A 9,384-nucleotide genomic window follows, 5' to 3' on the forward strand; every position below is an offset into this window, starting at 1 on the left:
CACCAATACCATACGCAGGACCAGGATGGCTGCAGATCATTGACGGAAGAGCCGACTGCGATGGGTGGAGCAGGAGCAGTCTGCGTCCCGGAGACTCGATGCAAAACGCTCGGTTCGATCTGTATGGGACTGTTGACTGGAAGTCGAATATGTTTCAAGACACGAAAGTTCGAAAAGGAGTATCTTGTCCGAATTTGGATTTTGGAGACCTCTTCACCGCCAACCACAGGACTGGACGGCAGTAGATCGTTGACTGGCATGGCTCGACGTGAAGGGAGGGTCCGAGGCTTCAAGAGACTTTGGTCGTGCATCCTAGTTTCCAACGATGGTTTATTAAGTGAGTTAACGGTGACTCGATGACTATTTGTTAGCGCTAGTTCAGCTGAAAGTCGAAGATATTTCAGGACAGCGTATAGTTCTAAAATAATTGTACTTGCCTGTATTAGAATTTTGGAAGACCTCTTCAGCTGAACACAGGACTGGACGTGAAGATCGCTGACTGGTATGGCTCGACTGTAACGGGGGGTCTGAGGCTTCGTTGAGCTTCGGCAGTTGTGCGTCCCAGTTCCCAACGATGGATGATGTAAGTGGAATGAAACGCTGAAATTGATCCGGTAATATTTATTGTAGAATTGGCAGGTGAGCGACTGCTCCATTTTTTGGATTAGGTGCAAACGGCCGGACACTGATACCATCAGGCCAATTGAGATTCTCACGTCCGAATGTGTGAGTGGCGATAAAAGTATGAGTGAGTATATTTCATATTTTTTGACTCTTTGAAATCATTGTTATGACCCTGTCGGCGTTCTCCATTTTGTTTTGTACCACTGTGCTCAAACACCACTGTATTACGACTGTACTCAAACACGTCTGTCTCAAAACTGCTCTTCAAAACGCTAGAACCTTCCTGCCTCAAGCAATTTTCGAAGCTCTCGATGCGATGTTCTATTTTTTTGCACTTAATATGATGTAGTACTAAGTATGTCCTGTCATTGATAAAGCTTTATAAGCACATCTAAAAAAATGAAGGATTATACATTCATTTCAAATAGTTCAATTTGGGCATTATTATATTTACATATATTGAAATGTCTGATTTTTTTATATACATATTGGATTAACACATATACGTGTCAATTTATTATATAAATTCAATTGATACTATTTATTAACACAAAATATATTATTGTTATATATTTATTCATTATTATTATTATTATTTTATTTTTTTCATAATAACATATATTATCTACATCCTCGTCCTTATCTACTCTAAAAGGATACGTAGTAGCTATATATATATATATATATATATATATATATATATATATATATATATATATATACTTGTACAACTATGTTATAGAAGTTACGGTGAGAGTATATATGTACCGTTTGGCAGCGCAATGTTATTACTTGACACTTTCCACTTTACTAAAGGCACTGCTAAAACAGTAGCGTAGCTGACAAGTGTGTACGGAATGCTGCCAGAAAATGATAATGAAAATAGTGACCTATGCGAAAAAAATGACTGAACAGACAGCTGGAGGGTGATCAAAATACTCATGCCAGTAATGATGCTCTACTCTGTAAATAGAAACGGAATAACTCAAACGATTTGATGAACGGTTCAATTCTATTCGCACCTTTTATCCAACTTCACTTGTTAATTTTATGTAAAACTTCAACAAGTTAGAGCTCTCTGCTTCGATCTTTAGACACTATAGTTCGATCCACTTCATTGTACAGGACTAACATTCTCAATTTGAGTTCTCCAAATTAAAAAAATGTGCGTGATTTCGTTGTATGACGCTCGAATGTTTGCTACAGGATTACCACTCATTTGGATATTATACAGTAAAAATAACCTTATGTTATGGCAAAAACTATTCGTACTTATATACTCTTCTTATGCCATCTATGAATGATCCCATATCAAAAAGCTAATAAATTCATAAGTTAATGAAAGTATAAGTTTTGAATGTAATATGACTAATGCGATGTATATGTTTTTTATACATCTTATTAAGCGCCTGCTTTCAAAAAGGTATTAGAAATCTTAATAATAACATTAATTTTTATTACGTGTACATCTTACCCATCCTACACAGTGACTTTAGTGTTGGTGATTCTGTCTTTAAGATCTCAATTGCAACACCTCAACGCGCACAATCTCAAGAACCTCACCTCTCGGTACATTTAATTCAGCGTAAGTGTAACATTTGAACCTGCTGTTCTTTTTAGAAACTAACATTTTTGGAAAGTTAATGTAACTAAACGATACGCGAGGAGAAAAATTGGGCACTCGTGTGAACACAAATATATAATTAATTGATATTTAGAATCGCCATAGAAATCATTTTTGTTAAATTCTTTCATATGATATGCATGACTTGTGCGAAATCCAATTCTTGGAGGGACTCGACCGCAACCTCACTCTCTGAATCGTGATAACTTCCAACAAGACACTTAAAGGTCACGTTTGCGAAAAGCATCAGAATCAGTACCAACTCCACCGCGGTTGCTCTCTTTTTGCAAATTGAATATCTTCGGATGTGATTTGTCCATCTCCATACGCTTTACTGTTACATTCCACAGCCAGCGAGTCACATTGTTAGAGAGTAGGATTGAGGGTTCGAGTCCTCCAAGACACGTGATTCTTTTCGCAAATTTCATATCAATTTGTCCATTTCGAAACATATGCTGTGCATATACAGAAGATATTTAACAAAAAATGGTTTCGTACGGCGGTTGCGAATAATATGCAATAATTGTAATCAAGTGTCGGTCTTCACCGTCATTAGTCGTCTGAGTACGCGACCGCTTATCGAAAGGCAATCAAACTCATCAAATGCTTTAGCCAAGCAAGCCTTTGGACAGAGAGTGCGATTGAATTCGCATTCTATACCGTCCGCAGACATTACTGGCATGGTGCGATCCTCTCGTTTAATAAACAATGTCACTCGCTTGGCTGTGATATACAATAGTAAGCGCATGGATTGGACAATCAAGCATCCGAAAGATATTCAATTTGAAAAAGAGAGCTAACCCGGTGGAGGTTGGTACTCGGATTCTGATGGCTTTTCGCAACCTGACCTTTAATGGTCTTGTTGTGTAGGGGTTATCACGCCTATCTAGAGATAGGAGGTTGAGGGTTGAGTCCCTCAAGACACGTGATTCTTTTCGCAAATTTCTATCAATTTGTCATTTCGACTATCTTATGCTTATGCACAGCCAAGAATTAACAAAAAACAAAAATATATGTTAAAACGTCATGCATCAGACAAAACAAATAGATAATTTGATAAGTCAGAATCACCATGGTCGTACACATTCGTCAAAACGTAGTTTACGCTGTTCCATACATCGACATTCTTGATACCGCAAATGCCACGTAAGTTGAACATTTCTCGCCATGCGTCAAAAATGAATGAAATACAACGCAAAATTTGTTTTTTTTTTCACATCGAAAATTGAATTTAGGTTTCATTTCAAAAATGTTGCACAGTTACATGATTTTTTTATTCTGAATATATTTTATAATCACAGGTGTACAGAAAACAAAGGTAGGCTCGTTAGAAAAGTGACACTTCAGGTAGCGCGTATTTTAGCCACATGTTGAGATTACAAAGTAAGCATGCTGCGACCGTATAGCATCGTCTCGGTCCAGCTTGTGCGAAGAATAGTGTAGCGTCACATGTTTCAAAACTGAATGTTTATTATCGTTGACTCCGTTTTTATGCCGTGATTTAAATAAACATCTGAAAAAACGGTTTTTCTATCGGACGCCCATCGAGTCAGTTGATCGCTACCGCGCCTGAAAAAAAACAGTGCAAAATAGCGTACGCAAGGAATCAGCAGTTTGAGAAAACATTTAAACCAGCTACAATTAGAATGTAAGGAATTGTAATTATATTTAAGCTTCACAGCTAAGTTTTTACTTTCTTTTTTTTGAAATAGTTTTCGACGGATGGGCGAAATTGCACGCAATCCAGGTGCTAAGCGCGGCGATTCGCTGAACTTCCAACGCTCAATCATTCTCACGATCCTTCTTCATGCATTCCATTCATGTTCCACGGCAGAATGTAGGGAATGCTCCGGAACCCAACGTTCCAATGTATCCGGCTGTATAGTGGACGTTTCAGCTCGCAATAGTGAAACGATCAAATCCCGCTGCTAGCGCGCGTTCTGAGCCACTACTGAACAATCCAGCTTCCGCGCTTTAGAAATGGCTATGAAGCGTTCCTGTAGATGAGTCCCAATGTAACGACCCACCTGCACACGGTTGCCGAATAGAGTTTCGTCAATGTGATCTTAATGATCCAGAAAAAAGTGAGTATTATTATTATTATTTTATATTTTGTAATGATGCTAGCTATAAGAAAAGGTTACAGTTGAATAAGGTTTATTTTCTCTTATTTGCTTAAAATTGTGTCTTTGTAATCATTGAAGTCTTGATTACTGAAAAATGTTATACATGAACAGTCTTTAAATCTTTTTGGTTTACTTTTCTCGTGGGTCTTTTTTCTATCTGCTCACCCGGAAGTTCTGCGTTTGTTGCCGTGTGAAATTGTCTCGTATGGTATTCCGGTATTAGATTCAGTGTTCTGATTATCTAACGTGCTAATTTTTAGATCGTTAACTTCTGGTTATACTGACACCGCGGTCACTTCAACGACTAACTGGCTCTCCTCAAAGTACGGTGAATCGTTCATCTATGATAGTGGATCCAGCTTTCCTTTCTTCGAAGTCGTCATGAGCACGATGTCGACTCAATATGAGATGTCTTGGCTCCCCTTCCTGACAGGTTTATACTAACTTTGATTTCAACATATTTCAACAAATGATCCAATGATGGATATTTGATATAATTCCAATTCCTACTTCCCTCAATGTTTGCTGGCTTTATAGCTGCCCTTGATTTTGGCGTCTGCGCACCGTTTGTCTGCGGACACAGGTAGATTGTCGTATCCACTCCTTTTTGTCTCCCAAAATCAAGATAAATTCTCTGCTTGGAAGGTGGTCCATTATCGCTTTGTAGAATGAGTGGTAAGCCGGTAAGAATATTTTCTGCAAAGGCTTCATTGTTGAGTCGCATCTGTCGATCTCATTCTCTAATGCAGAAACCTTGAGTAAATGTCAAAGAATCTGAACTCACATATGTATTACAGCCAAAAATCAACTGTAAAATCTCCCAAGGTCCTTACGCTGGCGACTGAGAGTGGATTGGTGGTTTGCCTGGAAATAACGACACAGGCGTTCAATTTTTTACAATTGCTCGTCGTAGCTCATCCGTGGCACCAAGTATTCCCTGAGATCCATTGCAGGGCACCTATATGGCCCCTTGTGCGTTTCTTCTATGCTTCCAATCGTAAACCAGCAGGTAATATATTTTGTCTTCTTTGAACAACGTGGTCTAATGTCTAGATCCCTTTGCTGCTCCATAATAAGGTGCTTCAGCCCTTCCAGACTTCATGGCGGCGCGCACCTCACCCAGATCATCATCTTTCTCGGTTCTAATTCGATGTCTTGCCAGTTATGTTCTGAAACCAGCTTCAAGTACAACAATTGTTTTCATCTTCTTCTTCGAAGGGCTCCATCTGCGTTTTCGAAATCGTCGAGATAGGCGTCAGCACGTTTAGTTCTCCGTATTCGCTTCATCTTGAAATCAAAAGCTTGGAGTCTGTGCCAAGATTCCGCCTCGTGATACCGCTCGTTTGCTCAATTTATGTCCACTCAAAATAAACTCATTATTCGAGTCAGTACGTATGCGAAACTTTTGGCAGAGTGAGTAAAGCAAACCTTTCTATCCCCATCATCGCAAGCGCTTCTTTTGTGTTTGCGGATATCTCCTTTCAGCTTCCGTAAGAGCTTTCGATGCAGGCAATTACTCTGGATCCCTTTGTGTTGTGTGCAAGAACAGCGCCTAATCTAATCGGTGAAGCATCGACGAGCTCGTATAATCATCAACATTGAAATATCCAAGTTTAGATATTGCTTCCAACGCTGTCTCTTTCAGGAACTCAAATTCATTTCTTCTTCACTGCCCCAATAAAAATAATCCGATTTGCAATTCTCTCAACTTTCGAAGTTTTGTCCGCTCTGTTCGAATAAAACGTTCCTGGTTGATTAACCTAAGCTCTTCCTTCCTGTTGAGTTTCGGTTTGCGGAACTGACGAATGGACTTCAGTTTTCATCCTCAACCTAAACCCGTCGCGCCAGTTGAAAGCCGATGTTAATTTGATTGACTCGAATACGCATTTATCTTGATTTATACGAACATTGTGCTCCTTAAGTTTCTGCAAAACTCCTTCCAAATTGTCGTCGTATTCTTTCTTTGTTTTGCCGGATACCAAAACATCGTCGAAATTACGGCCCTTTACATCCTCAAGTACGATTGTCTCATTATCTCCTGAAATATCAGGAGCATTCGTCGACCAAACGAGCCTCTGGGACCGATACATTGAGTTTCCCGCGAAAAAAGCTTCTGTCCAAGGCGTGAGCGTTCATCCAGGAATGATATGGAAAAAGGCGCTTGTTAAGTCTATCGAGGAGAACCACTGTATTCGCAAGTCGGAAAGAATAGAATCCAGATGGGCATCTTGAATGGTGTTCGAACAACTTGTTTATTCGGACCCTGAGATCCACCACCAACCTAATATCATGATTTTACCTTCGGTACCACCAGAGTGACGAACAATAATGATTTGTCATTGAATCTGGTAACACAGCTCAATAATCCCGGTTGTTAATAACACAGTAAGTGCGCCCTGGTTTCGACTTTAAAGCCGGCGGGATATTCGTAAAAATTTCAAAGGTGCATAGGACTCATCATACCGGAGGATTACTGGCGCACATTAATAACTTTGGAAACTCTTTCGGACATTCCCCAGTGAATGAATTTCTCGGAAATATGCTTGGTGCGCAGTATCTAGTAAAGGGGAGTAGACTTTGCTCTAGATAGTAAGGTAAACTCGTCTTGTTCAGTGGTAGTTAAGCTAACTTCTTGATCGTAGTATATTTTCTCCTATTCGATACATGTTTCTAAACCACTTAATTCCTTTTCTCTCTTCCTGCTTTCGCTTCTCTGGAGCGAGTTCTTCAAGGTTCGCATACAGGTTACCACAACGCTCCTCCATCCTAAGTTAAAGACTATAGTTCAAATAAATTCAAAGTATTTACAACACTAAATCCATTTAGTAATAATTTCACACTGAATCACTATATTCATGCTTAACTACTATAAAACTTCAATTTACATTTGCACAATTTAAAATTCCATATTCTTTCCGTTGACTTACATATAGACAAATTCACTTTTTCCTTCTTTTCTTGGCTAACTTGCTTTAGAACGTCATCGGAACCACCGGAGTGGATCTGATTTTCTCTCTGTGTAAAATCTTCCTGTGGTTCTACACTAGAAAATAAAGAATCGGTCTGGGTAGTCATAAAATTCGAAATCTGAGTAGACTGGTCGTCGGATTCGGATTCTTCTTCATTCCGTCTTCTTTTACTTCTGTTCCTGATGCTTACATTACGTCTCACCGAAATCGGTGATAAAACATTCAGACGACGACAAAAGTGGTGTTCTACAGATGACAGAATATGGGCTGCTTCTGGATTTCTTTATTGGCGACAAAATGAGTGCTGGATCATGCATTGGTCGCTGAACTCTCATGGAAGAACATTAACAGTTCCTTTGACGGCGGAGGTTAGAAGATAGCTTAGTTGAGCTATGCGCCAACACTATCCTTCCCACAGAGAAATCTGAAAGTAGCATCGAAACCTGTTTTAAAAAATGGCTGGCAACCATCTTCTGATGTCGGTTGGGTTAATGCTTTTGTAAAAAATCTGATCTCCATTCGCCAGTCTTTAGTGAATGTCTGGCTTTTTATTAACTGCGATTAGCTGAAATAAGAATCACTCTGCAGTTAGTCAAGTGTTTTTTGTACCAATTTCTAGGGATTAATTAAGGCCATCAAGGTTTTTGGCTTATAGAGCAGTAATCTTCTAGAAGGAAATTGGCCTTTTGTTTCTAAGCAAATGTTGCGATGTTTACGATAAAAATAAGCACATTGTTCTTCAACATCTAAAACTTCTGATCTCTGAATCCAGCATAAACTTTTCAAAACGTCTTTTACCAATCGAACTGTTCGTCTGCTTGGTCCATTGCTCTCCGGATGGTATGGTGGATCTTTTCACTGAGCCAAAATCCTTTGATTTTTCAAAAAGGTTACAAAACCTGTCTGAGTTGAATGGTGGTCCATCCACGTAACACAACATCCGGCAATCCGTATCGAGCAAAAATTAAAAGTATCCCAAAACCTTTTGCAGTCTGTTCCTGTCCACTGTACTCTAACTCGATCCATTTGGTAAAGCTGTCAACCACAACAAAAAAACCTTTCTATCAAAAATGAAAACAATGCGCATGAATTCTGCTGAAGGGTTTAGATCGTCGAACCACTTGGGAATAGAAGAGTCTTTTGGTTGATCGCCGTCATTTGATGGCATATCACAGGTCCTTAGTAGTCTTCAACATCCTTGTTCAACCCGGAACCAATAAACTGGTCCTCGAGCTAGCTGTTTGATTTTGATTGATTCCTGAGTGGTTCATATAAGGCATTTTGAGGTACCTTCTTCGCTTCATACTTTCAGGAATAACGCGATCCTGGAACAAAACGACATCCATCGACCTCTTCAAGCCCTGTAATGTAGTACACGCTCAACAAACGCGTTCCAATCTCGGAGGCCAACCCTGCTTCAAATATTTCAAAATAATTCTGTAAAAGGAACTCATCGCTTGAGTCTTTATGCCACCTCTTTGGTAATCAATTGAAAATTCGTTGGAAAAATTTAAATTTTGATATTCCCACGTGCCCAATCTTGTGAGATCTCCCTGAAAAGGAAAACGATCATAAAATCGGCATTACCATTCGGGATGAGGCGCCGATACACAATATCGTAATACAAACTGGAAAGTTCCATAATCGCTACCTCTGCAAACGTGTCCCGCGAAATGGAATTTTACCTCCTTTCAAAAATACCGATTAGAGGTCTGGATCCGGTGTGAATGATATCGCATACCAGCAAAGGAATCTTATGAAATTTCTTTATCGGTGCTGCCTAACTGCTAACGCCTCGGATGCAATATAGGGTAATTTTTCTGCAGCTTTAGAAAAAATTAAGCATACAGTGTTCTCTCGTCCTCAACAAATGTAATTACACCTCCTAACTCCATAGCTACAGGCATCTGTTACTACTACAATCAATTTATACGGGTCAAAATATTCCAAAGGTTTGGGTTTAAAAAGAATCCTTTACCAATCATTGAATGCTTTTCGCAGTTGTCAGTCAATTACGTCACGTTTTCAGCAATACGTAACT

This window comes from Armigeres subalbatus, unplaced genomic scaffold (assembly GCF_024139115.2).
Source record: "Armigeres subalbatus isolate Guangzhou_Male unplaced genomic scaffold, GZ_Asu_2 Contig1089, whole genome shotgun sequence".
Classification (NCBI taxonomy): Eukaryota; Metazoa; Arthropoda; class Insecta; order Diptera; family Culicidae; genus Armigeres; species Armigeres subalbatus.